General features: G+C 43.6%; 1 protein-coding gene across 3 annotated transcripts in view; it reads left to right on the top strand.

The window, feature by feature from the left end:
• LOC106745960 (runt-related transcription factor 1-like) overlaps positions 1 to 22,678 on the top strand; it is a 108,000-nt gene that overhangs the window by 15,199 nt on the left and 70,123 nt on the right. The window lies entirely within an intron of this gene.

Genomic DNA, 22,678 nt, shown 5'->3' with positions numbered 1-22,678 from the left:
GATTACCTTTTATTGTCACAAATCATAGATATCTGAATTATCTTTCATAAAGACCGAAATCGTGTTCCTTTAAATATGCAATGGAAAATGTCCGATTGTAGAGTCTGTCAAATGTCGAGTATGACGTATTTAATCGTATTTAAGATAATTGATCTGTCAAACCATATTCTTAGAATCCTTTTAAATTTTAACTGCGCATTGATGAGAACATTATTTACACGTTTGTGTAAAGTTAGAAAACGGTTGACTCTTCGAAAGAGATATTCATAACTGAAGATGACACTTTTTATACGTGTTCCTTGAGTTTAATGTCTTATTTTTAACTTTTGTTTTTAATTTCTTTTAAACTACATTTAGGGTTTTTATGGAAAAATACTGCGATAATTTGTATAAGGGCTAATACAGAGACATACAAAAATTTCAAAATTTTTAACTATTGTGTCTTGAACATATATCCATATCAATGAAAATAAAACGTTGGACTTGCACCAATACATTTCTTGGACTTGGACTGATACATTTCTAAAAACTGCTAGATGTTTACTTTTTGTAATTAGAAATTATCGGACTAACCAGGATTAAATATCTTTATCGTTCCAATATCGTATTATTTGCATTGCAAAATTATTCGCCGGATACGGATTCCTGTAATTTTGCACGAGGATGCATTCACGGATTACATTTGGCGGAAAAAAAAGTGTATCCCGTACGGAACATCCACCTCGCGTGGCCGCTACAACTTTCTCCTCTGTCCTTCCCCCTCTCTCGCTCTGTCTCCCTCTTTTTCAGTATCCTAAATCGCCGGATCTCGCTGCATTATCCAACTCCCTCCCGTTCCCCCCGCTAGGCGTAAGCCACATTATACGACACCCGAGAAAATCGGGAGCACATCCTGTGCACCGAATGCACCCCGGTCGACAACAATGGACCGGGTTTTGCGCCATTATGTTGCTGGGGGATCACATTACTGGCCGATACGATCTGGCGCGCTTTCAGCACGGCTCTCCGATTTTATCGCGTACGCGCATGGATGGCCGATCTTTTTCCCTTTCGACGCTCTCGCGCGCAACCGGTGCGGAACTACCGAATTTCGCGTCGGTCCAGCCCCGGAATTACATGTAATTACGCAGTTGCGTGGATTTTTTTGCCGCACGAGTAGACCGCGCGCAAACGCGTAAAGTATCGGGCAGCGAGAGGGCAAGGGGTGAGAGAGCGCGAAACTGTCGGGCTGAGACGATTCGTTCGCCATGGTCGTCGAGGTCGATCGGGATTATTGTCGCGTTTCGCCCTTTGCGGAAAAATAGTGGCTACACGAATGCGGCACGTTTAACCGAAATCCCTCTCTTGGATCTCTTTCGTGTTTCGCGCGTACGCGATGCAAGCGTCGAATTAGACAGAGTCTGCGATAGGAGAGAGAGAACGTTCGTCGTGTTTGCCGCTGTAAAAGCTGCATTAAGGCTGCCGATACGATCTCGCGACAGCGGCCAGATTTTATCTATTACCGGGCGTGAGTGCTCGATTTTTCGACGCGCGGAGTAAGGCTGCCGTCGATTCGCGAAACTGCAACTCGCCGGCCTCTCACTTCGTGCTTCCCTTTCGATACAGCTCGCCGACCGCTCGGATCGCTCGTCCCGTATTCGGTTCCTGAAATTGCAAAAGTCACTGCGGAGATTAATTTACGAGAGTCGCGAACGCGCGGCGTATTTCTCGCGAGGTGGCCCGTCTTTGAAGCGTCGCGACGTGCCGCAAAAACGCGATTGCACGGACGCGCGGAGGCGGCACACGTCGAGGTAGTTTCATTAGGACGCGCGATGAAATATCTCTGACCCGTTAGACAGTAAATTTGCACGAATTAGAATTTCAAGTGTCGCGCCACGGCGCGGCCCATGCCTGCCGAAAGAAAAGGGAAATCGACGCGACGGCGCGAAGCGTCGATGCCGCCGCCGGCGGTGCGGAGGAGGCGGTGGCACGCAAAAAACGCGGGGGCAGCGTGGATATTATTTTTTAACCGTGTGATATACGACCGAGCGTACGATTTACAGAGTTACAGAGCGGACTGACGATTGTCTCGCATTTACCATTTTCTAAAAAAAAAAAAATGCACTTTTTTTCTTCCTTCACGTCATTGTGCCTCAACCTTTTCACCTTTTTGGTGATATTTTCTCGACGTTTTCCGTAACTTTCTCCTTTTCTTTAAACTATTCGCCAAATCCGCATTTTTACCATCAAGGTTTGGATTTTTTGGCATATAAAAAACAGGAAAAAAGACATACACCATGAACGAAGGGAAACGAGGGAGCCGGAAGGGACAATGGCTTGGCATGCTGACCACGGTCCGGCGGGTCTTTTAATTTTTATGGGATTTTCGGGTTAAAACGGCAAGCAACCATTCGCTAGCGCTCTCTGTACAAACGACCGAGGCCGGTTTTTCCTTCTGCGGGTTTTTTATTAGGATTGTAAAATCCTTGTGGTTCGCCGCCGACTGACCGAAGGATAGTTGGAGAAAAATTCGAGCGCCCAGGTAACGAGTCGGTTAGGCCCAGAATGAGGCCCACCACGAGGCGACCATATTATACCTATTATAACGGACGCGTGCTTTTCGATAAAAAATTCGCAAAAAGATTCATCGAAGAGCGGACTATGATAAAAAAAGTCATGCATAAAAAGCAAGGAAAGAATAGGACAACTTATCATGTCGTAAACCGAATTGTGTTTTTATGGGCTACGTTTTAGACTAGCGGTCGGAATTATTTACATTTTCGAAGTGGCTTCCAGGAGCTACTTTCTTCCTTTCTGTTTCTTTCCGCTCGCCTGTCAAGTAATTACAATCGCAGTGCATAACCTGAGGACCGACAAATTTATAACACTGTGAGGCGCTCATTAATTACTAAAAAGTTTTTAAATTCAAATTACGGTTCTATCGTTGTAATTTTAACAGTTTAATAATATTTGTTGCGTATAAAAATAATACACTTAGAAGACTAGTTTCAATAAAAACTTTTCAGAAATTATAGGGCGTCTTACAGAGATCCTAAGAAGTTGACAGTCCTGAGGCTGAATGCACAATTGTTAGTTGTTCAAAAGATGAGCGGCAGAGACAATGGGAAGAAAGTGGGTTTCAAAAATCGCTTCAAAAGTGTAAATAATTCTGACCACTGTTTTATATCAAATTGATCATAGTTATGCAAGAAAGATCTGACCCATATGAAATACGTTTCGAGAAAAATGAAGATGAAAATTTAGCATATGACTTAAAAAATGTAAATAACACTGAGGTTCTTTACAATCCCTCAAGAAGTCAAGTATGATCCATTTTCTTCTACTAAAACTGCGGCAATTTTTTTTCCTCCTAGAAACGCGGATGAGTCACTATTTTGACCTACTTCTTTTTTTGTAATTATCCATTCACTTTTTTCAACTTTATGATATTGTTTATTTGTTTTATGATAAAAAAACTTCCCAGTGATGAAAGTCTAGAGAAATGGGAGAGAAAACAATTTACAAGTGGGTCAAAAATGACCCAAACATGGTTCTAGCGTTAAGGTTATTCATTGACAAACTTAAAAATGGATAAAAAAGATGAAACTAGTAAAAAAATAAAAACTATTTTTTACCAGTAAAAAATAAAAACTATTTTTTACCAGTAAAAAATAAAAACTAATTTTTACCAGTAAAAAATAAAAACTGTTTTTTACCAGTAAAAAATAAAAACTATTTTTTACCAGTAAAAAATAAAAACTAATTTTTACTAGTAAAATATAAAAACTATTTTTTACTAGTAAAAAATAAAAACTAATTTTTATTAGTAAAATATAAAAACTATTTTTTACTAGTAAAATATAAAAACTATTTTTTACTAGTAAAAAATAAAAACTTTTCTATTAGTAAAAAAATATAAACTATTTTTTACTAGTTGTGCTATTTTTTACTAGTTTCATCTTTTTACCTATTTTTTAAGAGATAAGCTTGTCAATTAATAAAATCTCAAAAAATCATAATTTTATGGGTTGGATCCTTATTGCATAACTATGGCCAATTATCAGTGTAACGAAAACGAAGAAAAATCTCTCTTTTTATTCACATATACGTATGAGGAGGGACATATACAAATGTGGTGTATGAATCGATGAATCGTTTCCATTGAACTTTGCGCGAGATTCGCAACACAAACATGTAATTTTTACCAAGCGCGAGGACAGTCAGAATTTCCCGCAGCCGCGGGATTCCCGTTGCGAATTTCGGCTCACTCAAGACACGCGACCGGAGTTTATTCGCGATCGATATGTTTCTCAGCATTGGCGCTTCAGTCCCGGCTCGTTTACTTCTTTCCTGTCTGACAACCATAAATCGATCGGACGCGGTATTTCAAGGTAGCATATAGTTATCCGTGCGTGGCGCAGCGCGGTCGCGCGTGTTCTGAAACGTACGAGGAGGAGCCGGGTGATCTACTGCTTTTAGGTTGTGTTTACGCGACGATCACCGCCGCCAATATCCCTCTCTCTCTATCTCTCTCTCCTTCTCTCCCTCGCTCTCTCCCTTGCCCCCTTCTCTGCCTCTCTTTCTCCGTGGAAACTCCACGGAGAAAGCTTCGAAATGGACGTGCAACAGCTGTTACCGTCACTCCCGATGGAAACTGGCACGCGTTACCCGCCTATAACATCCGCGAGCACGTACGACTTATGCCAGTTACGAACGACGGATATTGATTGTTCTACGGGCTTTTCGACCGGCTTCGAGTAATTCGTCACGAGCTTTACGTACGTTTTGGTTATTGGGTAATGCCACCGTAGTCCCGGTCTGAGAGCGACTCGCGTCAGATTTTATCCTATACGCGTATCGCGTGTCTCTGGATGTCAGCTAGTTAAGTACACAGAGCTCAACTATCGCACTTCCTTCCGAGCGTAGATAAATGTGGAGGTTGGATTTTCTTTTTTAATTTGACGGAAGGAACAATCGCGAAGATAAAAGTTGACAATTAAGAGATATAAACAATAGGTAAATAAATAAACAGAAGATAGATAAATAATAGATAAAATTAAGCACATTTTTTAACGTAATTTTTAAGTTTTTAAGTTTTGGAAAGAATCGTTTTTCTTCCAATTTTTTTCGCGGACACTTTGGTTTCTCATCTTCTTTACGGAAAAAATTAATGTGGCAGGTTTTAACCGAACATATGTGAATTCTTTTAAATAAATTGTTGTACACAGAAACCAAAGAAACGTGCAGAAAATAGGGAAAACCGATTCGGCACACTTGTAAAAATATTTTGTACGGTTTCCTTCGTACGGTTAACTACAACAATTAACAGATAGCCGAGAATTAATGTAAACATGCTACTTACGTTTTTAACCGATCTTTTCTCATGATTTCTGTTACGTTAATTTTTTTATTTATTGATTGTTCAGGTTAAAGGAAAGCGTCGTACATTTTTAGAAGTATATTGAATCGATCACGAATGTTATTTTGTGCGTATATTTTTTTATCTCCACGTACATCGTAGTATATTTTGGCATGCGATTTCTCGCTTTTCACATCATCAAACAAAGACAGTTGCAGCGAGGGACCAGGAGTCTTAAATTCAGGAGAAGCGACGATAATTTAATTTAATTAAAACGTGACACTAAGCGGGACCCTAAGTGTCCAGGAATTCGTAGCACATCGCCCGTTCACAAATTTTCCTCCACTTCCGCAAACGAGTCTGTGTTAAAAGAAGCCGCGGAATCGTTGACAGATTCTAGATCACGTTAAGTGGCCGGCGTTGTATTGTACGAGAGACCGGATGTCGTCGGCGTAAGATCTTTCGTTGACGATTCGCAGACGATTCTCGGGAATGTCTTTGGCCAACTGTTCCGAGCGCGACAGTTGCGACAACAGAGGCACGCGCGTGTAACGCGAGCCGGAAGGGCCCCCTGCGATCACACACACATACACACACGCATTCTGTTTTATCGCTCGAGACTTCAGCCCGTCGTCTGCCCGAAGAGCCTGCCATTTATCTTGGCGCTCTAATTATCGTACTCCCGTATAATTGTATATCGTTGTGTTAACTTGCGCTCCCCTCACTCGGCTCGTACATCCTAAAAAATCTCCCTATCGCTTGTTTCGAGCCTCGATAATTACGATCAAAGTTATTGCAAACAAGTCCAGGAATTGCATGAAAACCACGTCGCTGTTCTATCTAAAATCCATTCTACAATAGCCGTAAGAGTGTACAGTAAGATGTAAGCAGTAAGCTAATTAATCAACCACAGTCGGTTATTCTTGGACTGTAAGAATCCGATTGGTCAATTAGCTTACTGCTTATGTCTTACCACATACTCTTATGGCTATTGTAGAATAGACTTAAGGCTTCTCGCTGACCGATTCATTCATATACGATCTGACTTTCGTCGCGTCGCCCCGCGCCGTTTTTACGATCAACGCGGAATAGGCTGCGAAGAAAAACCGCCCCGTCGCTTTCTTCGCGATTCGATTCGATGGTTTTACGATGACTAGATTCGGCAGACCGGTAACGAAAGGATCCCGCATTGTTGGTGTCGCGGCATGAGTAGCGATCGAGATGCGTCAACGGCGGTGTTTGCAGACAAGGTCCCGTACGAGCCCCCCGACGGTATCGCGACTCTTTCTCCCGCTCTTTCTTCCCCGTCCCGCTCTCACGAGTGCCGGTAGCAGCACCGTTGACACGCGGGGTGACAACATAAATATAATGTCACGCTTCCGCGCCCGCCAATGAGCAGGGCCCCCGGCATCTTCTCGCCGAGTCTCGCTGAAAGGTTTTTCGGGGGTCCTATTCAGCCCGACCATACATGGACGACGATTTTTATGGGCCACATGAAAAATGAGGTTAGCCTCCTATTTATCGTCCTCCTCTTTGGCGTTTCTCCTCCTGGCGAGCGTCGTGAAGGAGCTATAAGGCCCCTCAATATTTTGGCACTCCACGGGGTGGTTGCAATCACTCTCTCTTTCGGAGTTACGCGCGTCCTCTCGCTCGTTACACCAGTTCGTCCAGAGCCAGTTTCCTTTTCTCCGAAAACCTGACTTCTGTCGTATGCTCTCCGGAGTACAGCGATTGTTAAACGCGAGCCATCGCTTTTATATTTAACCTTCTTAACGGCAAGGTGGATCTTCAACGTATCCAGTAAAACGAGGTCGGATCCAACTCCGCGTTCTGTTTTATTCATTTTTCATGTAATCAACGTACAAAATGGATAAAAGAATAGTCACCTTATTCTTTTTTGTTTTTCACGTAAACAAACACGAACACTTGATGTGCTTATTCCGTTTCTTAAATATTTTTGTGGTTTCTTCTTATTTTTTTTTTAAGTAGCGAGTAAATCTATACTTACAAAGTCCTTAAATAACAATAAATCAGAGGACAACCGATAATATGCTGTTAATAATAGCGACTTTTAATTGAGGTCTAAATGACCCCGTGTGACTCCCGGATTGAGAAGAGAAACAGCGCGTACACGCTGTAAAATAAACGAGCCATGGGGTCGCAGCCGACCTCAATCTTGCCGTTAGAGGGTTAAACGTTCGCAGGTTCCAGCATGGCAATGCATAGCGTTGCGAAGATTGTCTCGAGCGTGATCTGCGATCACTCTTGTTAACACGTTGACTGCCACGGAACTTTTCACGATTCTGGTCTAAGAAGCCAATTTGATTTAATCAAGTAATGAAGCGACGAGATAACTCATAGTTGTCGTCCTGGGCAAGTAAACAACCTACGAGATATCTCGTAGTTGGCAGTCAACGTGTTAATGCGACGCCTGTTTTTCCCTTGTGTCACGTTTTCCCTCTACTATTTTTAATAGTACCGAAGTTAACCACGTCCGATGTCGGGTTGGAAAAAGGGGACCACTCGCACGCGCTCGCATGTTGCAATATACGCTTTTGTTCGGTCGCGCGGGTACTCGAGGCGCGTTACGGGGGGTGCCGCGAGAACCTCTCAATAGATTCGGGGCCCAATTATGCTATGCCGTAGCTATTTATAGTCGGGCGAGCGAAAAGCTCGGGTCGCTTTTCGAGAACCGATTCCACCGGGGGTTTCGGTTTCGCCAGCGGCACAAAGCCGGCCGTGACATCGTTTACGTCCCCTCCCCGCCGCCCCCGCGGTCCGCCGCGGGTGAATAGGGCCCATGCCGCACGCGGGACATCTATGACGTGACGAGACATCTTCATTACGTCGCGGCCGCAAAGCCCTTGCTCACGCTACAATGTAGGCTCCTCCGGCACGACGAATCAATTCGGCAACCTACGACGCGTCGTTAACGCTTCAGCGATGATCGGTATAGCGAAGCACGTCGTCAATGAGATGACGGTATTAAAAGATCCAAAGGTATTACGAGGATCTTCCCCAAGATCTCCACACGCCATTTCTTCTCCCGATGCCCAAAATCTCGTAAAATCTCCAAAATCTGCGACTAATCAGATCGGACTGAACGAGCGGGAAAATTTCCGAATATTCTCCCACCTCCGTTATATCGCTGACACGCGTGATCTTTTTAAATCGAGCCGTTTGACGGAGAGAAAATGAAAGAGAGAAAGAGAGAGCGCGATATTTCCCGCGCGCGGTATTCGGAATACTGCGGGTAAATCAAGGGCTAAGCAGGAGAGGGTCATAGGGCGATCGGCGCGGGAGATAGGGCTCGGCGGAACGAGCGAGAAAGATAGAGAGCGGAGAGGGTTAAAGGCGACACGGAGGGTTCGCGGTGCGGCGCCTTGGTGGCCACGGGTGCGGTGCGAGTCGCTCCGTAACGAGGGCCAGCCTTTATGGCCCGTAAAGATACGTACCGTCCAGTTTACGTCCCCCCAGTCCAGCCCGTCGCCGCGCACCGTTTCCCCGCACATGGGGTTGGCTATTGTCTCGGACAACGTGTCCCGCCATTGAGCCATACGAGCGAGCTACGTAGTTAGGTCCCGCTCGCGTACGACGTACTCACATTCCGAGACCCCTTCGAGATGGCGAAATCTCCAACGGAGGACTCCCCGCGATCTAACCTTTCCGCCAACCATATCGCGCGTTTCCGCCGACCGGCCGTCTCCCTTCACTCCGCCGGTCACGCGGTGTCGGGCACGAGAGAACTCTCCCTCGGGGACAGTTTTATAATGCGAGCCGTGATTGCGCGTGATTGCTCGGGCAGTTCCTGCGGAAAGGGGCCGCCGATCGCCACGGCGGTTCCTTCTGATCCCTTTGCCGAAGACGTGGGCGACGAAAGAAGAGTAGAGGGAGAATTGTGCGGTCTCTCGAAATAAAATAGTCTCCGGGCGGCGCCTTTGCGAATTCCCGACCTATACCTTACGTCATGCCGGTGTTTTTCAAAAATTGAGTCACAAAGTAGTCGTTGGTAACGATTTACCATTGTGTCCTGTAGGCGGCAAAATTAAGACGAGGACATCGTGAGAACCTTGAGGGTCCGCCGGTACACCTTGAAATTTCAATTCCTCGTTTCCGAGCGGTCCATTTCCGGGTCATCGCGTGCTCATCGTCGCATTTGAAATTACATGTCGCACGAGAGCGTCGTGAGTCACTCGGATAGCTTCTTCGAAAGGAGAGAAAAAAAGAGATCGAAACGCGCGATTTGATCGCACCTATCTTTTTTACTTCCACCTCGCTTTTACACTCTCGCGTTTGGTGTGCGCAATCTTTCCGAAACGGAGAGAGTCAGTCTCGTTAATCTCGATATTCGGCGAGTATATCCGACGGATCAATCGAAAACGCTTTTTCCGTCGTGGTACGAGCGGCTGCTCAAAAATCCGGGCAAGTTCCTCCAAAGGGTGGCCGAGTAATTAAATTACGCGTCACGCTGTGCGACCGGCGAGACACCGGAACGAGAGAAAATCTCCTCGACGCGACGCCGAGAAATGAAGCTGAGCGTTAAGGCGAGACGTATTAATTGGAGGATATCGCGCTCGTTCGTTCGCTCGCGCGCCCGCGTCCGCGCGCGCACACCGTCCCTTCTCCTGAAATCCCGTTCTCTCGCGTATGTGCTACAGCGTGCTTCCTGTTGTGTAGAAACGCGTCCCTTTTTTCCGTCCGGCGTCCCATCGCCGCCCCCGTCGCCTCCCATATCCCTCCGGCGTCAAATACATCCGCATCGTTGTACGCGCACACGCACGTCAAGAGCGAAACAATCCACCCCGACACGCACGCAGGACCCGTCTCTCTGTCGCGCGTCCGCCACCCACACGATCGCGTACGCACGCATACACACGAGCCGTGTGGCGGCTTGAAACTCGGAGGCCACGTACACACGTACGTACTTGGTGGACGTGAGGGTGGCGGCGAGGGTGGCAGGGGAGGTATTGAAATTAGCCGACCGGTCGGCCGGTGCTCTACGTGTATGCTCCGAGCGTGGCGGCCGATGGTAGGGGTAGAGATTGGTTCGGCGGGGCGCTTGCATATATTCACACCGAATTAAGTCACCAACACACCGTGGACCGGCCTGGCCACACTCTTTGTGCAGCCACGAGCCCTTTCACGCACACCGCTCGCAACGGCGCGGACGCGCGGGCGCGCGCGTGCTCGTACGTGTGTAGAAGAACGCGAGCGGGGACGGATGTTTGAATTTGGATGGCGGTAGACCTATGATGAGGGCGAGAGAGAAAGGGGGAGAGAGAGAGATTGGAAAAGAGCGAGAGAGACGGGAAAGGGTTGGGAAAGAAGTTAACGCGCGTTGCGTGGTGTATTCTAAAGCGTGCATTAGGTGCGAGATTTTTCGCCGAACGGAAGTCGAAAATGCCGCTGAGAGATATTGGCGGGCCCGGGAGGCTCGATATGTCCTTTCAATCGCGTTTAACGTTCGATTAATGCACCATTGTATTGAACGTGATACTGAGAATCAAATACAATTAATATCGGAGTCCGTGAACTTTAGCGATTGTGCGCCGCTGACGCAAATCAATCGCACAATTGCATCTAGATATATTTTTGTTTCGTTGTCTCCGTAAAAATAATCGTGGCAATGTAATCTTGGGAGATCGGGAGAAGCTCACTTTTTCATATTAATGTCAGTAATGTCGGAGGGGATCTTACGGGCATCGATGAAATTTGACTTTATCGCGTGCCGCGGTGAACGCAACGCGCGTTTATGCATTCCATGTGCACGCCTGCGTCTCCGCTCCCGTTGGAATGCATCGTTAGCTCGCACATACGATATCTCCGCTTTAAATGGAAGCGTTAGGGCCGATACGGCGTGTTTGACTTTGGTTGGCGGTTCGCTGGCCTCGAAGAGGTTAACGTCGAGACTACCGACAGCTGCCGGCGGTGCAACATGCATCACGCCGTGCATCTTAAAATGCGCATTAGGGGGAGATTATTTCTCGATTTAAAATCGGGGTGGTCGCACAGCTCCTCCAGCTTTCGTACCCCCGGACTGGACGACGTGATTTATTCGAGGATCCAGACGATAAATCACACGAGAATCGCGTCCACGTGTCACAGTTTTTTTTTTACGTTTTTTAGAACGACTTTTTTAAGTATCCAGGGAAAGATTTTTGGGTGGAAAAGCGGCAAACCGTAAGTGTTCGGGACGAGATTCTCGTTGTGGTGTACTGCAAAAGATAGACAAGAGAGATGCGCCCGATCGTAAATTAGGTGACACCATGCAGCGCACCGCATTTACTTCTTTAGTAAGCGTCGTAAAAAACACGAAAAAAAAAACGTTACAGATTCTACGAGGTCGGTCCCAAAAAACTGTTCTGTTTTGGTTAAAAATTAGCGCAGTATGGGCCCCGAGGGCATAAAGCGTAGGCGTAAAATCTCTGGCGTTGCGTGGCCAAAATAGAGAGCGGCAAAAAAATGGAGCGTCCTCTAAAAATATACGACACCGTTATTAAAAACAGCACACCGAAGCGCGAGTCCCGGCCGAGAATCACACGAAACGAGATCCCACTTTTTGGTACACCATTTTTCTACCTCACGGTCACTGTCGACTTGTAAAAGCATAAAAAAGTCGTCGTATTTTCCAACGATGTAGGACTAAACGTGTCCTGCACGACTTTTTTTCCTTTATAAAGTAGTTTTTTAGAGCAATCCCTAAAAAGTCGATCAGTTTTTTTTTCGCTACCTGCGCCAAAGACTTTCTCTGGAACGCCTAAGACTAATTTTTTAAGAACTTGTGACCTTCTTTCTTACATTTTTTTACTATTCACAGGCTGTAAAAAAGTGGTCTCTTTTATGTTGGTTTGTTCTGCATTTAGACGTCAAACGCAGTATGTAATATAACATACCGGCTATTCTTTTTATCACGTCCTGATTTTATTTCTATTTTTGATCGATTCATGTGACCTATGTAAGTCGTGAATGATGCAAAGAATTTTGCTTTTCCGCTGGACATTCTGACACGGTAAAAAAATTCGCACGAACACGGTTAGGACAGACAACTGTAAAAATAGTTTCGTCCGTTGCACGAACCAACCCATATAAAACAGGGCAACAGTTCGCTTTCTCAAATGTTACCTTGAAGAAGATCAGAGAACGTCTAAGAAGAGTTAAGCCTTTCCATGTCTTTATGCTCAATAGGAGAAATGGGAAGTAAAGGGTAAACGGTAAAGGGTTGTCTCTTAAACCTTTGACCCTGCAAAAGCTAACTGTCGTCTGTGACATCCCGTTACAAAACGGGAAAAGATGGAACAGCAAGAATTGTAGAAGGGTTCGCTTGTATCGACTTTGGTCTCAGTAATTCTTGATGTAAGAAATACTGAAAATTTACACGACAAATTCAATTGTCACGCAGCAAGAAGATTTTAGGAGAAGCCATGTCGCTTAAATTAGTAGAGAATCTTTAGAGAGTTAAAACATACGTAAAGTGCTTTTTGTCGTTATTGGTTCGACATTCATGCAGAATATATTGGTAGGCTACGAATTACGGTATAGACCAAGCTAAAAACAAAAAAATAACAATGATTACAAAGAGAAGTCGATAAAATAATAGGCGTAATTGCAATCTGTCTGTAAGGTTCGTCATCGCGATACCGGAAAATTGTTCCTCCAAGACGATAGTAAATTTTATTCGATTTAAGGGAAGAAAGTCGGGCGCGCGATTTTCGTTCGCTGCAAGCTGGAGGGTGTTGTTTGCTGCAGTTCGCGGAACTATTTTTCGGGCAAACCTATGCTTTCCGAAGTGACTTCGGAAACGAAACGAAGCGAAGCGGAGCTGCTGCTCCCGATACAAGCGCGCGTAGTGCGTTTTTCGAACGCGATACTTTGCATGGAGAAACAATTTCCTGCGAGACTCGCTGGTACGTGCCAATGGTTGAAACCAAATTGGAGCTTTCGAAAAAATTGTCTCCGGATGGTCGGAGTTTCGAGGAATTAGTCAAATCGTGAACTCTTGTCAGTCTGTTATGTATTCTCCTTTCACAGTATTTCCTTTATGAACGCGTTTAACTGATTCCACCCATGGAACTGGATAATTTACGAAGACGAATTGTTTTCCGGAGTCGTATATTATTTACGTGAAATATAAGCAAAAGTTGTTTGAAGCTGGCACTCTACATTTAACAAAATAACCCTTCAATGGTCGCCCATTATTACTTCGTTCGCATATGACTTCAATTTTAGGATTGTTTTTTTTTCTGATTTTCGGTTCTCGTATATTAACACATTGTCGACTGTTCGGAGAAATATCCATATTTCATGATGGCAACCTAGACTTGAGATGATTTTGGAGAAAAATAATATTTTATCTTTAAATTTTATTATATCGAACTTCTTACACAAGAATTGTAAGAATATAAATCAAGATATGTTCTTGTGCTTGGTTTACAAAAATTACATGATATTCCAAACTTAATGAAACGTTATTGTCGCACAGTTGACAATACGATAATCCTGAAATTATGCTGCTAAAAATACTAATATATTTATCGAATTTACAATCTGTTCGATATTTTTAATTCAAATATATTTTATTTGAATTCAAAAGCCAGGAATGGCAGTCTTAGAAGTTAGACGACTCCGTTTTCGTATTAAGCAAAGAGATAGATTTTTTTGAGATTTATCGCGTCAACGGATGTCAATCCCAGTGGGATCGGTCGTAAGCGGATTTTATTGGTGCCGCGTGAATTTTTAACAGTTCGGTGTAGTTTAGATATTTTGTCGGTTGCCGCGATCATCGTTCTCCGACTACTTTCTAAATTGGAGCGGACGTTGGGGGCTGCGAATACCCGTCCGATGGTTTTATTTGAAGTCAGGTTAAATTACGAGACCGATGGACGACGCAGCCGGCGGGCGTGAGCGGCAAGGTGAAAAGCACGGCTCGAAGGAGATTTAATACGATCACCGCGCGAATATCACACCCCGACATCCTCACCCCCGTAGCGTCCCCGACTTCATCGGCCAGGTGCTCGTTGTCATGCACTCCCGTGTACGATATTGCCGTGGGGGGTGGGTGGTGGTTGTCGCAGCTCGCGCGGGCGTTCATTAGCGGCTGCACAGGGTGGATCTCGGAATTCGCGTAGCAAGGCCTTCCGCGGAAAGGGGGGGAGCGATGGGAGCGCGCGGACGTGGAAGGAACGAGAGGAAGCCGGAGGACGAGGAGTAGGTGGAGCGCACTCTACTCGCCGGAGAGTTAATCCACGTGTGAAATTCGAGTGACCTCTGACCCCTGACAAAGTGCCTGCCTTTCTCCCTTCCGACCACCTCCCCGCGCCGTTTCTAGCATCTCGCTCGTGCTGCGTGCACAGCTACCGAGATCCGATCGGCGAATCCGAAGGAATGCTGCCGGACGAATGCCGTTTGTCGAGTATTGTGCAGTTGTACATCGGGGGATCTGCGTGCCCTGACGATTCGAGTTCTCGAAATATCGCGGAATATAAAATGTTCGCGCATCATCGACCGAGGTTGAAAATCGACTATAACGTACGCCGAGGCGAACTACATGCGTAGTTTGAAATTTTTGTCACCGTTCTCCGAAACATTATCGCGTTCTCCTCTTCCTTTTGTTCCGTGCGGAGCGGCGCGCGTTCCAAGAGATACAAAATTCCGTTGACGCCATCTTTGCATTCTGTGGAATGATTCCTGAGCTGCCTAAAATACGTGGCTGATGTTCGGGAGGTTCTAGAGACAACCCGCGTGATTATTCATGTTTTCTATATATTTATTGTTGTTCGCGTCGGGTGGACCTGGTATAGAAGGTGGCAGTGTTTTGTCGTGAAACGACGTCTATTGTAGCGCTATTGTGACCTGTTAAGTAGTAACGAATCCGCTTGAATTTTTGCTATTTCAGAAAAGAGAAACTGACACTTTTTAACCTCAAGGAGAAAAGAAACGATTGATAAATGGGAGACCCACGTGTTATTCGTGGAAAAAGGGCTGAGGGTTTCGCGAGTCGTCACGATCGAATTTGCGGTATGCCAATGTCGTGCTTTTCTCGAGCTATCAGTCACGCCGACATTTCCCTATGAATTATTTAGAATTTAATTTATCACCGACCATGCGATTGGTTTTGTTTTCTCGATACCGTTTCTTTCCTTCTTTCTCCCTCTCAATCGCGCTCGCATGTTTAAACTCGAACAATTCCCAACAAATCTTCCCCTTTTTCTCATCGAAGTAAGGATCGCAGGATATTCGGAGAGGTTTTGGAAGGAAACCAGGACACGGATACCGCTGGTAGCCGGCGCGGAGCAGTCGGTTAGGTTATTGGGAAGCCGATATCTGGCCGCAGGGAAAGAGGAAGAGAGAGATGGTGAGAGAGAGTGAGAGAGGTCGAACGGAGAGCAGACTCGTTCGGTAGATTCGGTAGAGGGGGTTGGAGTATTGGCTCCCGAAACTGGGGAATACCGAGGAAACGAGTTGCGTCGTATAACGTGTGGCGGCTCTCGTCCCGTCTTGCTCTTGCCCGCTGCGCCACACGTCCCTTCTCTCTCTCGCTCTCTGTCGTACGTTCGTGACGGGCGGAGGGTGGTCCTTGCGTAGGATATGGGGTATTGTATCCGCTCCCTTTCTCTTTTTCTCGTGGCATCCCTTCCAGCGATCGCACTGGGCCCATACCCCTCGATCCATATATTTAAAACAAATGCTATCTGATGCGGCGCCGCTTTGTGGAGGCAAGATGAGACCAAGCTCATCCCTCCGCTCTTTGCTCTCACCCTCCCGATCTCCCTCCACACTCCCTTCCGCTCCCTTTCTGCGCCGTTCTTTTTCCCTTTCACTCGCGCACGCTCTCTTCGGCGCTTTGCTCGCCGCTCTCTTTTGCCGCTGGCTGCCGCGGAAGCAGGGGTGCTTCCTCGTCGCTTCGAGGAGCTTCCTGTCCACGGTTTTCCGATACCGGAGAAACTAGCCTCGGATATGGTGTCCGGTGACGTTTTCGAGCGTTTAGCGAGACCGTAGCCGATCTTTCGTCGAATACTTTGAGAAACTGCCGCGTAATTAATGACTCGAGTGGTAGAGGTCGATCTGCTACTACCCTTGTTAAACGTTCGCGTATTGTATCTCTTCAACTTCCTTCTACGATACCTCGGGTATCGAAAAATATATTAAAATATACTTTATCTAATCGTCTCCAGGATAAAATAGATACCTTTTGTGTAGTTGCGTTTGCAGCTGACGGATGTTTGTCGATTGATATCGTGCGCTTATTTCGTGGGCGCGTGAAATTGAATTATAACTGACCGCGTCTCGATTGGTGAAAGAGGAGGACGTGTTCTTGTTGAAAAAGTTTGAGGATCGCTGAGAATTCGTGAGAGCGTAGGTGTCGCGGGTCTATCAGCCAATGCGCGGGAGTTCTCCTATCTCCGCCAGTAAATCCGGCCGTAAGTTAAACTATTGGGGAATCGAGGCGGTTCTCCCAGCGCCTCCAGCCACGTACCCGCTTCCAGTAGGGTCGCGGAAGATCCTCCAGAATCAGGTTTACGTATATCTCGTTGCCTATCATCTCCATCACCATAGATTGCCCATAAAGAACCCCGGCAATCCGTGGTTATACGCGACTGGGGCTACGTCGACTCCGCGTTGGATCATCCGATCGAACCTCTCGCGCCTCGCGCCATTTTTACTTTGTATCGACCTTCGATGTGCGCGGTTACTCCGGATCAGATTGAACAGGATTGAAAAGCAGAAGTAACATTTACGGCGAATGTCAGATCTGTGGCTACTATTTATCACTTTTATAAAGTTATCCTATTGTGCCTTATGATTGAATTGAATTGACGAAAAGAAGCGATACCATTTTCAATACTGCGAGGGGGTAACTTCTTCTGAGATTACTTCTATTATTTCTTTTAAGAATGCAAAAAGAAGATGTAACAAACGAGCGATTATCGTCGGAATGTGGCCGAGGAAATTCGTAGCGGGATGTGTGACCCTTCTCTGGAGGTCTGTGGTGTACGAGATCGAGTCTTCAGGTCTTCTTAGTATTGAACACAAATGCGGAAAGGTAGCGTGACGAACGCGTGACGTAAGCTGGCCTGTGCCGGATATTCAACCGTAAACGAGCGGAACAAATCCGCTCTGTTAATCTCAAAATTTTGGGGAAACTCGCTTGTCTATGGTCGTGCGACTTGTAGTGTCTTGGAGTTCTTTTATTTTCATTGTTGTGGATTGTAGAGATAAATGAATTGAATTCGCGAGAATGGTCGAATGGTCGCAAAAATTGACGGAAGGAAGGAAGGAAGGGAGGGAGGGAGGGAGGGAGGGAGGGAAAAAAAAAGAAAAAAGGAAAAGAGAGAGAGAGAGAGAGAGATAGCATATGAATAGAATGTCAAGTCTTGGTAGTGGCGGAGGGAAAAAGAGAAGAGCAGACAGCGATTCGAATGAACAAATGTGTAGATGATGTGGTGAAAAAGGGTCGGTAGGATTATAGGATTTTGTATCGTCTTAGAATGTATTATGGTATTTTTTTGACAGAGGATTAGTAGTATGTTGGCGGACAGAAGATATAATTCTGTTTCTTGTTCTTTTTTTCCAGATTTAATTAGTTCGAAGAAATTAGTTTAAAGAAGAACAACAATGGGAGGGATGCGCTTATGCAGTAAAAAATAAAATGTTAATTTTAACATTTTTTATACATGTCCTTGAAAGTTTACTTTAAATTTTAAGTCGAAATAACTCATTGGTCGTTATTTGTACAAATTGAAAATGTTAATGAGTTGACAATAACATATTTTTTTTCAACACATGATATTAATTATTTTGATTTAAATTTTATTCGTAATAGTAACGTTTGACAATTAATTAAATTGACATATTTATAATGTCAAATGTAATAAATGCTATTTTTATATTTAAGCAATTATCAATTTTTTTAATCGTATTAAGATGTTGTCAATGACCATGTATGAAATCTTTTTAATTATGTGCCATTTAGTCAAGATTTAATTAATATTTGAAAAATATGCTTACTATTGATGGGACACGAACTCGGAAACTTTTGATTTTGNTTATTTTATTTTAGTTTATTTTATCATTGCTATGTTTTAGCTACACATGTATTTCGTATTGCTTAAATTTTGAGATGACTGTTATTGCGGATAAGATTAACACAATTTGTCTATAAATTTTAACGTATAATAAAATATAATCAATAAAATTCAGTAAAATTAACATCTTTGTTAATCAACATTGAATTATAAAATATGTTATTCTAATATTTATGTTGAATATTGATTGAACACAAAATGTGGAGATAAGAAATACAATATGTTATAATAACTAAGCAATTATGTTAAAAATACTCGAAATAATATTTCATTTTCAAATGATACACAAAAAATATTAAGTTACTAAATTTACATAAATATAACACGTGAGAACACATGAAAATGGTAACATATCAGCTGTATGTTAATTTTACGCTGAAGTAATAATCAAAAGTTAGTAACATAAAAAAAATTTTTATATTTGAAAATAAGATTTTTTATTGTGTATGGGACCTCTATATTTTAATGTTAGTGCAATACAATCGAGACATTTCGCACAAGCTTAACAACATTCATGCAAAATGCGATTTTTAACGTTTTATATCGTCCATGATATTTTGCAAAATTTGAGACTTGCAACGATTAATTCATTATATTAAGGCGACAATCGTCTTCGTCGAAGGAACAAGGCCGGCGAGAGCTGAAGTCCTAAGAGAATACAATTGAGGTTTCGGTCGTTGGGTAAGAGGAAACAGAATAGGCGTACTGTTGGCTCTATAAACACCCGCAAAACCCAATCTCCGCAGAAGCTCTTTATTGCGGATGACCAATGGCCCAGAATACGCTAACACGAAAATCGGTTCAAAAGACTGCCTTCAAATTATATTTATACTTCAATGATGTATGATTTTGATTTTCATATTGCAACACGTACGCTATTCCAACGATATTATAGAACTATGTTGTCAAGGATCACCGCGCTAAGCTTTGCAACTGACTTTGCAACCAGCGATCGACGCGTTTTAAAAAATATAAAATGTATACAGTAAAAAACATGTTGTATATGTATTAAAATCGATCCTTGTTCAAATTTTGGTGTTAAATTTTTAACATATTTCGTGCGTTAATTTAATATATTACGTTTATGTTTTCTCAACATTTTCTGTTATATCATTATTCAACATGTATAAGTGTTAAAATAACATATTTTATACTTCAATGTCGATTAACGTATTCATTTTGTGTTAATTTTTGAAATAATATTTATATTAAATATTGTTTAATTGTAATCTTGTGTTAAGTATTTTGTGTAAATAATAATAATTTTTAACATATTTATCTTGTATTAAATTAACACAAAAATTTGAGTGAACCGTTTGGGATATATAAAATGTATTAAATTTAATATTAATTTTTTTTACTATATAGCATATGTAGGATGTGAGAGTGATCATATCTTATATATGTTCCGACTAATTCGAATATTTCCTCAATTTCAATACATTTAAATAATACGAATATAGCGAGTCAGATATAATCAGCATTGCACAAAATGTATAAAGTTATATTGTCAACGATTTGACCTTAGGTTTAGTTACCGAAGTAAAGCGTCATAATAGATGGGTTATAGGGAATCGTCACAAATGTAGGATGAAGTTAAGCCGTCCGTTGCTAAGCGAAAATGTGATGTTTGCCATCGGAAACAGGCGAAATAAATGTCGACTTCCTGTGACGTATCAAGGTTGCACAGCAGGGGGGTTGGCAGTCATAATGAGACGACGCGAACGTTCTTTCTGCAACAAATGGCCCCTTTTCTTTTTGTTGCTCTCTCTCTCTGTTTTCCCTATTCTATCGTGGACGATTTTTGAAATGGTAGAACTCACACAGAGTCGATAATATATGTCGCTTTGTTCGACGGACGTATATTTTTTGAGTATTAGTTCGCGGTTGGCAAGCAAGCGAGGTTTTATCTCGTAATTTCTGAGGTTTTGACCTGTCTAAAATAGTTTTCAGACATGGGAATCTTTCTAGAGTTCATTTTTCGTGGGCTTTTAAGTATAACGATTGAATAAGTCATATCGATTAATAAGCTGAACGGCGTGTGATCTTGTCCCTTTTCTCATAATTACTATTCGTGTGATTTCAATACGTTGTTTTTTCCAATTATTAGAACATTATAGGGTGTCCGCTAGGCGCGCGTCATTTAGCATATATATATAGTATTTTACAAATATATCGCGCACATGTACGACTTGCGTATTATATTTTATTGATGAAAGGTAAATTACAATATAATGAAATTGTTTGTGTGGAATAAATGAAATTAATCACATATATATTAACATAAGAATCAATTCAATTAGCAAGATATTAATTATACTTTCTAAATTTCTTGGAGTGAAACTTTACACTAAACGAGGGAGAATTCACTCCAAACGATAATGAAGATATTACCACTCGAAATGGAGTAACATTTTACTTTTTATTAGAATAAACGTCCCACTCCAAATGTGAAGTGAATGTTTCGCTCGTTCGGAAGAAGTATTTCACCCGATTGGAATGAATGTTTTACTCCAAAAAGAGTGAATTCTTCTAATTTACATTCTTTAATACATAAAATATTCTCTTTTATTGTGTAGTTTGATAATTTTGCTAGTTTTGAAATGTGAGTTCGATTTAACACCCCTCTCTCCTAATGGATGTACGAGTTCGTCTAAAAATATGAGAACTAGAATAGCCCACTATGTGGCTCTGGTGTGGCATTCTGGTAGCGGGTAAAGTTTAGCACAGAAATAGCTTTTGTTATGATGAAGAGATATAAGAAATATCCCCGTTTCAATCGAGTTTCCTAGTTGGCGTAAATATACAACCTGGATGTATTATACATGTGATTACACGAAACTGCAGTCCGTCATTATCTCTTCTCTTTTCCCAATATTGAATTTTTTCAAAGATTATTTATGCCGCTTCATCTGCTGGTTTTGCGCGGAAGATTGTGAAAGCTCTTGCTCATCTCCCGTATATTGATCCCCGTTCACATAATAATTTATCTAACAATGGCTGACAGGTCGGCCTCCAACTGGGTGCGCTCATTGAAGCGAATCTTAGAGTAATTTGTTCGGGGGTTTTCTCTTTTTGACAGACATCTCTCGGCTTCTCCCTGCTCGCGGAACATATAATATTTTGTAAACTGCATCGGTTGGCTCTACTAAAATAGCTCCTTGCATCCTGCGTCACGAATAAAGGCGCGATCGCTTTCTTTCCAGTTTCGTTGCTTCGTTTGCTTTTCCAAGGAGGCGTTCCTCGATACGAATAGTCGCATTCGTAGATGTTTCATCAATCTTGTGTAACCTAAAGAGACGCGCTGAAAATTCTCACTTAAAACATTAAAAAATATCCCCGCACCGTCGACGCACCCGAACGCGATATTCAAGCAATCATCGATCGTCTATTTTCTTCGATCAGTTGAAACGCGATTTTTCTTCAGTGGGGATTTATTCGATGTCGCGCGCTACCCATGGTGAAAAATTTTATAGCCGAAGGCAGTATTTGGCGTTCGATGTTTTATACTCTTAGAATAAAAGTGCGGAACCGCTTAGCTTGCATCGTGAGAGAGAGAAGTGCGGGCCCCGGGGCGAGCGATCGAGCAAACGACGGGGGTGGAGGGTGGCAATGGTGGTCATGCCGGGCAGTGTCCATTTATCTCGCGTTTTGTCGAGTGCCAGAATACGTCCTTTATTTACAGGCAGCTCGCGTTTTTCCAGGACGCTGCATCGAGTGCTGACGAGAAACGTGTTTATTATGCGATCCGCCTCGAAGTTACGCGCTCGGGGGGGTGGATCGCCATTGTCGATGAACCCGATGCGGGGAGGCGGGCCCGCCGCTGTTTGCGCCCGCGAGCATAAAGCAGATTTCCAGTGATTTACGTCGAGTCACCAAACACCGCGCGGAACGCCGTGAAAACGCCTTCGGCCGCCGTTCTCCATTCATCCACGCGGTTTTCATGCCCGGACCGATTTCATTCATGTCCAGCCGAGGCTGGGGAGACGCGTCTCTCGACGAAACCGAGAACTCTCGACCCCCCCTCAAACGTAACTTCGCGACCGCCGAATGTGCCTGTGTTGAATACGATGAAGTATTTCGAACCGGTGACCCTTTGTTTACGAGACCGAGACTCGTGAGAGTAAACTCCTCGTCTCGACGGTAGCAGATATCTGTTTATCGATTAGTTTATTTCGTTACGGGGGGGGGGGGTAATAATGATTCCTCGTTATAAATAATATTTGCAATCTTTCGATAATTACAACATATTCGTATC

Source organism: Dinoponera quadriceps, unplaced genomic scaffold (assembly GCF_001313825.1).
Source record: "Dinoponera quadriceps isolate SergipeBrazil2010 unplaced genomic scaffold, ASM131382v1 scaffold1872, whole genome shotgun sequence".
Classification (NCBI taxonomy): Eukaryota; Metazoa; Arthropoda; class Insecta; order Hymenoptera; family Formicidae; genus Dinoponera; species Dinoponera quadriceps.
The sequence above is the reverse complement of the archived record's forward strand: the minus strand, read 5'-3'. Positions and strand labels throughout refer to the sequence as shown.